Source organism: Chrysochloris asiatica, unplaced genomic scaffold, assembly GCF_000296735.1.
Source record: "Chrysochloris asiatica unplaced genomic scaffold, ChrAsi1.0 scaffold00093, whole genome shotgun sequence".
NCBI classification, from domain to species: Eukaryota; Metazoa; Chordata; class Mammalia; order Afrosoricida; family Chrysochloridae; genus Chrysochloris; species Chrysochloris asiatica.
The window spans coordinates 526,479-534,466 of NW_006408611.1; the positions used below are offsets into that span (position 1 = coordinate 526,479).

The 7,988-nt window shown below is 36.7% G+C and overlaps 1 pseudogene; it reads right to left on the reverse strand.

Annotated features, from left to right (window-relative positions):
• Positions 1-799: 799 nt before the first annotated feature.
• LOC102816242 lies at positions 800-1,457 on the reverse strand (annotated as a pseudogene).
• Between the last annotated feature and the right edge of the window lie 6,531 nt (positions 1,458-7,988).

Consider the following 7,988-nt stretch of genomic DNA (forward strand, 5'->3'; position numbering starts at 1 on the left):
TGGTAAAGTGACTCTGTGTATTCCTTCTATCTTCTCTCTCTCTTTTTTTTCTGGTTTTCATTTTTATTTAATCAATGACTGGTGAATAAACATAAATACAGCACCATTACTTCAGATCATTCTTCATATTTTATACACAGACTAATGAAAGAAACCTGTAGTCATTAATGAAAATGCATACGGTTTTCCTTTCCCTTGCTTAAATAAAAAACAACAACAAAAATATTTGAACCACACAAACTTAAAATCTCATCAGCAGACACACTCCTGTGACAAATGATTCAGACATAAATAGTGGGTACATAGAAATTATCTGCTAATATATGTATAACCTTTGCTAACAAAAAAACAGAAGCAGCCAAAATGATTAAGATACATTCAGTTACTGATAACTAGTGTGCCCCAAGGGACAATATTAAAAGAGAAAATCATGCTGCAGAGAAAAGCTATATATATACATACAAAATGAGAAAATAAACTGCAAGATTAAAGCATGCATGTTTAATACTGGAAAAAAAATCATAGCCTTCCAAAATTTCTTCACATTTGTTATAAAAATCCCTCTGCACTCAACTAAAATGAAAACGATCTTAAAAGGATAATACTTGTAAAGTTTACTTAAGTCTTTTCAGACACAGAAACGGCAATGGAAATAAATGTTCAGAGTCATTTTGAAAACAGAAACGAAAATCTATTCTTCTGATGACATGCATGATTAAAAGTTCTATGCAAGAAACATTGCTCTGCATTCCCAATAACTAGGAAAGAAAAGATCAGGTCAATTTTAATTTGCAGATGGTCAAATGATTTTGTATTCCAGCAGGAGTTCAAATCTTCGGACCTTTTCACCAATGACTACTGGATTTACTTTTTGAATTTTTTCAGCAGCATCAGCTTTGTAATTGTAAGAGCAATTGTGTACATCTATGTAATGGTGCACCTCAAAGTAAATATTTCCACACCAGCATTCAAACCCAGTAAGTCCCACTTTCTTCCAGCACATGAAACTGTGATTCTTTTTTTGTTTTTGTTTTTCAAGACACTTGGTTTACTCTTTGAATGGCTGCTGTGCCATATCTGGTACTGAAGCTTGCAGAGCTTTTGTTTCAGGTATTGCTTTATCCAGAGATGTACTGTCCACTTAGGAAGATGCTACAGATTGTGATAAAAGTGACTGATTTGATACAGGGCTTGGATGCATAGATGAAGATGTAAAGTCTAATGATGATGACTGAGCTTCTGGGAACACTGCCATCTGAGCACTGAACTGGTAAAGACTCAGACTGACTACTGATAGTAGTTGCAAGTGGGCTTATTCTACCATTACTACTATTCTGTCTTTGAAGATGTTCTTTATAGCATACTGAACACATGCCATTTGTAGAAGGATTTCCATAAAATCCACAGCCAGTGGAACAAAGCATAGGCACTTGACTATGATTAGTTTCTTGAGCCATGTTTCTCAGTTGCACACTTTGATAAGAGTATAAGGACTTTCGAATGGGGATCCTTCTGTACTGAAGGAGCTTAGTAGTTCTCTCTCTGTATAACGGTCCCCAGTTCCCTATGTCAACTTGTGTTTTCTGCTGTTGCTTGGGCTGGCAGAGGCTCTCTTTGCCTGAAGCACTGCCCTCTGCCAGTCTCTGCAGGTGAATGGGGACTTATGAGGCCACCAAACCCCAGCTCGCTCCCCTTCCATCTTCTCTTGATGATTTCTGCATTATTCAATAATTTGCCCAGAGAATGCTTCAGTAACAAAAGTTGAAGCTTAAATTTTTTCTTCAGTTCCCCCAGCTTGAGAAATGCTGAGCATTTTCTTCCTTTTTGATTTTCTGATTCCAGATTTTTGCACATTTTGTTGTAGTATTTGGCTTTATCTTCTCGAGCTGATCTTTGATATTTTCTGTTCAGCTCTTGGACCTCCTCATTGCTTCCATTTGATTTAGCATCTCTACGCTGGAGAGAAAGTTTCAGTGTCTCTTCTGACACCAATTTTTACCTTTTCCTTCTTTCTTGTCTTCTCAATTATATTTTGCTTTCTTTATGTATGATGATCTTGATGTCATCCCACAACTCTTCTGGTCTTCGGTCTTTAATGGTTAATGTATTAAATCTGTTCTTCAGATGATCTCTAAATTCAGGTGGGAAATAGTCAAGGTCATATTTTGGCTCTCATGGACTTGTTTTCATTTTCTTCAGCTTCAGTTTGAATTTGCATATGAGCAATTGATGGTCTGTTCCATAGTCTGTCCCTGGCCTTGTTTTGACTAATGAGCTTTTCCATTGTCTCTTTCTGCAGATGTAGTCAATTTGATTTCTATGTATTCCATCTGATGAGGTCAATGTGTATAGTCTTCTGTTATGCTGTCTAAAGAAGGTATTTGAAATGAACAAATCATTGATTTTGCCAAATTCTATCATGAAATCTCCAGCATCATTTCTATCATCAAGGCCATATTTTCCAACTACTGATCCTTCTTCCTCTTTGCTCCCAACCTTTGCATTCCAATCACCAGTGATGATCAATACATCTTGGTTGCATGCTTGATCAATCTCAGATTGAAGAAGTTGGTAGAATTCTTCTATTTCATCCTCACTTGCTTTTGGTGGTTGGTGCATACATTTGAATAATAGTGGTATTAACTGGGCTTCCCTGTAGGCACATGGATATTATCCTATCACAGACAGTGTTGTGCCTCATGACTGATCTGGATATGTTCTTTTTGACAATGAATATAACACCATTCCTTTTCAATTTGTCATTCCTGGTATAGTAAACCATGTGGTTGTCAGATTCAAAATGGCCAATACCAGTCCATTTCATCTCACTAATGCCTAAAATATTGATGTCTATGCATTCCATTTCATTTTTGACAACCTCCAATTTTCCCAGATTCATGCTTCGTACAATCCATGTTCCTATTTTCAATGGATGTTTACAGCTGTTTCTCTTCATTTTGAGTTGTGCCCCATCAGCAAATGAAGGTCTCGTGGGCTTTTCTCCCACAGGCTTTACTCCATTCACGTTATCACAGTCAACTCTACTTTGAGGTGGCAGCTCTTCCCCAGTCAGATTTTGAGTGCCTTCCAATCTGAGGGATTCATTCATTTTCCAGCACTATATCCGACAGTGTTTCTCTGCTATTCATAAGGTTTTCAGTGACTAAATATTCGGAAGTAGTTCATCATTCTTTCTTGCTTGTCTGTCTTTGTCTGGAAGCTCATCTGAAACCTGTCCACCATGGATGACTCTGCTGATATTTAAAATACTGATAGCATAGCTTTCAGAATCATAGCAACTCACAAGTCACCACAGTATGACAAACTGACAGAAAAGTGGTGGCCATTTGATTTTATAAAGCCCTAAAAGAAAAACCAACAAACAAACAAAACGTCAAACAGGAATTATCTACCCAGCAAAGCTGTCAACAAAATACAAATGTGCAATCAAAAATTTCCAGGATAAATAGAAATTAAGAGGCTGTTCTCAAAGCCAACGCCACACTTCAAAATATCCTAAAGGGAGTTCTTTGGACTGAAAGCCAACAAGAACAGACAACAACCAGAGATGAACAAATGTGGCAGAAGCACCTCGGATTCAGTCAATAGATAAAAGAGTCCAGAACAGAACAAAATTACAACAATGAATTCAGAGGACCTGGGAGACCAGTCAAAGATAAAAATAATTCCAGTGTTAAAGAAGGGAAAAAAATAGGAACAGAGATCCCAGTCAGGTAGATTGCAGGATAAAATAGACTGTCTTAAATGGAAGAAAAATCTAGTAACCTCAAAGAAAATTAATATTTCATAGCATACAAAGAAAATGAAGATCCTGGAAGTACATGGAAACATTAAAACTAAGAAGAAACTGACAAGAAAGCGCAAAAAAAAAAAAAAAAAAAAAGAACTAATCACAGGAAGGCATGCAGAACAAAGGAATAAGCAACACCAAAAAATAAACTAACACAATGATAGCAATTAATTCATACCTATCAATATTTACAATGAATGTCAATGGATTAAAAACACAAGTTAAGAGACAGAGAGTGGCAGAATGGGTAAGAAAGCAAGGCCCTTCAATATGTCGCATGCAAGAGGCCCACTTTACACACAAATACAAAAACAGGATTAAAGTTAAAGGATGGAAAAAATAAGCTAATTGCAATAAAAAAAACAAGCATGAGTGGCAATACTAATCTCTGATAAAGTAAATTTTATGGCAAAAACCAGCCTAAGAGATAAAGAAGGACACTATCTAATGATAAATGGATAAATTGGACAAGATGACATAACCATAATAATTATCTACACTCCCAATGAAAGAGTCTCAAGATATATAAAGCAAACCGTACTAGAATTGAAGAAAGAAGTAGACAAATAAAAGTGAGAAATTTTAATACTCTTTTGAAAGTGGATAGAACAACCAGAAAGAAACTCGACAAAGATACAGAGGAGCTAAACAACACAATCAACCAACTTGACCTCATAGATGTGTATACAGCATTCAACTCAACAACAGCACGATACATATTCTTTTCCAGTGCACATAGAACATCCCCCAGAATTGACCATATGTTAGGCCACAAAACAAGCCTCCATATTTTACAAACATTGAAATACTACAAAGCATCTTCTCAGACCACAATGTTATAAAATTAGAAGTCAACCATAGGAAGACCAAGGAAATAATGTCAAATACATGGAAATTGGATAACACCCTGCTTAAAGGCTACTTGGTAGTAGAATAAATAAAATGTGAGCTCACAAAGTTCCTAGAAACAAATGAGAATGAAAACACAACATACCAAAATCTTTGGGACATGGCAAAAGAAGTGCTGAGGGGACAATTTGTTGCAAAAAATGCACACATCCAAAAAGAAGAAAAAGCAAAAAGAACACATTAATACAGCAACTCCAACAGTTAGAAACAGACCAAAAAAGTGAGCCAGTCACCAGTAGAAAATAAAAAATAAAGACTAGAGCAGAAATAAATGGGATAGAAAATCATTGGCAAAACTAAAGAAAAGAGGGAGAAGACACAAATAACAGGCATAAGAAACAAAATGAGTGATGTCACAACAGAACCAAAAGAAATAAAAAGGATAATAAAATAATACTATGAATAGCTGTACTCCAACAAATTTGAAAACTTAGAAGAGATGGATACATTTTTAGAAAAACACGACCTACCAAAACTTACGTAGAGTGAAGTAGAAAACTTGAACGGACCTATAACAAAAGAATAAATTGATAAAGTCATCAAAAATCTCCAAACCAAAAGAATTCCAGGTCCAGATGGATTCACTGGTGAGTTTTATCAAGCATTCAGGGAAGAGCTGTCACCGATTCTACCCAGATTATTCTGGAATATAGAAAAGGATGGAAAACTTCCCAATACATTCTATGAAGCAAGCTTAATTCTCATACCAAAACCAGGGAAGGACATCACTAAGAACGAAAATTATAAACCAATATCCCTCATGAACATTGATGCAAAAATTTCCAACAAAATCCTAGCCAACAGATGATGTTGGCAGAACTGGAGAGTGATATGCAAAAGACTGAAACAAGACCTTTACCTCATGCCATATATAAAAACCAACAGAACGTGGATTAAAGACCTTAATGTGAATCTCATAATTATAAAGGTCATCAATGACAAAATCGGAACAAATTTAAGGGGCCTTATACAGGGCACATACAGACTATCAAAATTTTTGAAATTACACACACAAAATATGAAGACAAAATAGATGATTGGGACATACCAAAAAGTAGAAACTTATGTGCAAAGAAGAGTTCACCGAAAGAGCAAAACAGGGTCCCACAGAATGGGGAAAATCTTTTGCTATGACATATCAGATAAAAGACTAATTTCTAAAATATATAGGAAACAACAACATCCCTACAAAAAAAGACAAATAACCCAATTAAAAATGAGCAGAGGACATTACTAGATACTTCATCAAAGAAGACATTCAGGCAGCCAATAAACATATGAAGAATTGTTCACGATCATTAACAATTTTTGTTGTTAAGTGCTGTCAAGCTGATTGCGACCCCTAGCAATCCTGTATAGGGTTTCTGAGGAGCAGCTGGTTTGCTTAAACCACTGACCTTGCATTTCAAATGGATCTGCAGTTTGGCGCATTAACCAACAGTGCCACACCAGGACAAAACAACAATGAAATATCATCTCACACCAGCAATGACAAAGAAGTTAAAAAATTCAGAGAACAATAAATGCCGGTGAGGATATGGAGAGATTGGGATCCTCCTACATTGCTGTTGGGTTTGCAAAATGGTCCAACCACTATGGAAAAGAGTATGTTGCTTCCTCAGAAAGTTGGAAATAGAAATACCTTATGATCCACAAATTCCTTTACATGATATATATCCATAAGACATTTGACACACAACTTGAGTAGATATATGCACACCAATGTTCATAGTAGCAATATGCACAATAACAAAAAGATGGAAACAGCCTAAGTGCCCATCAATGGAAGAATGGATAAACAAACTTTGGTACATGTCCTTAATGGAATATTATGCTACCTTGACAAATAACAAGGATGCTTCAGGCCAACACATAACATGGATGAACCTTGAGCACATTATGTTGAGTGAAATTAATCAGTCACAGAAGGACAAATATTGCATAAGACCATTATTATGAAAGCTTAAGAAAAGATACCCACACTAAAAGGAAGCAACAACAACAAAAATGTTGTTGGTTAACTGGCGGTAGGGGAACATTGGTAGATCACAGGATTGGGGATAGACACATCATAGTTCGGGTACTGGGGTTGGCAATACAAAAAATTCAGAAGGGCATGGAAAAACAAGGTAGGATAGGAGAACACTTAGGCAGGTTTGCATGGGTTAAATGAGACAGAGGTAAGTAGTGATTTATGCTCAACCTTGGAACAACAGGTCTTTGTGATACAGGGATTAAGACATAGTCTGAATGGGTAGATGAGGGAAAATAATGTTAAGATACTTGACTGTTTCATGAATATTTGTTTCTCTTGCCTACTATTACAAAATAGACACTTGAGGGGGTTAGAAAGGAATACCCAGAAACACGATTATAAAAAAGCTTGTAAGCCCATCTTCAAACTATAATTGATTGTAATATCTAAATGGGTGCTAGAACTTTCCCAGTGAAAGAGCCTTCTTGCAGACCCTTTTTAGTGTATGACATCTAAGGTGGAGTCCTGATCCCCATCTAGAACCACTAGAAAGGACAAGCAGACCAGCCTGGAGCAGATAGAGGAACAGAAGCTACTTCTTGAAAGAAAAAACAGCAGGAAAAGTAAAAAACAAAAATGGCAGTCTGATTGGCTACCACAAGAACAAGCAGGTTGTTTGTCAAGGAGTCATCAAGGCAAGAAATCAAGTCCCTTCAGGACAAACCATATTCCAAGACTGAAACTCAAAGGGAATACATGAGGAGGCATGCACACTTGCTGGCAATCACATTGGTCTACTGGTAAGTGGAAGTGGTAGAAAAGCAGCAATAAAGACGTAGACTGAGTCTGTCACATAGACTCATGTCGACCTGGAGTATGTTGAGACCTGGTTGTCCTGAAATATGGTGAGACCTGGAAACTGCTGACTCCATGAACAAGAATATAGCCACAGGGGGCGAAGCTTCAGCTGATATGAAGTGAGGGGTGATGCACAAGAATTCCCAAACTTGCAGATAGTACCCATTTGACCTAACTTCAATGGCTGGATGATCAAAACTTGACTAGAGGAAGACAAAAAAAAAAAAAAAACTTTGTTAGAGAAAACTTGGGTAAATCGCTATAATTTGATGAAATTGACCTGTACTATGCCTTTGAGTTGGAATCGACTCCACGGCACATAACAACAGCAACAACATGGATGTAGTAGCTTAAAATACTGATCAAAAGGGAAGGAATTTCACAGTAAGGATCATTCCCATTCTCTCTGTACACAGGGTTGATAGAGATGGGCAA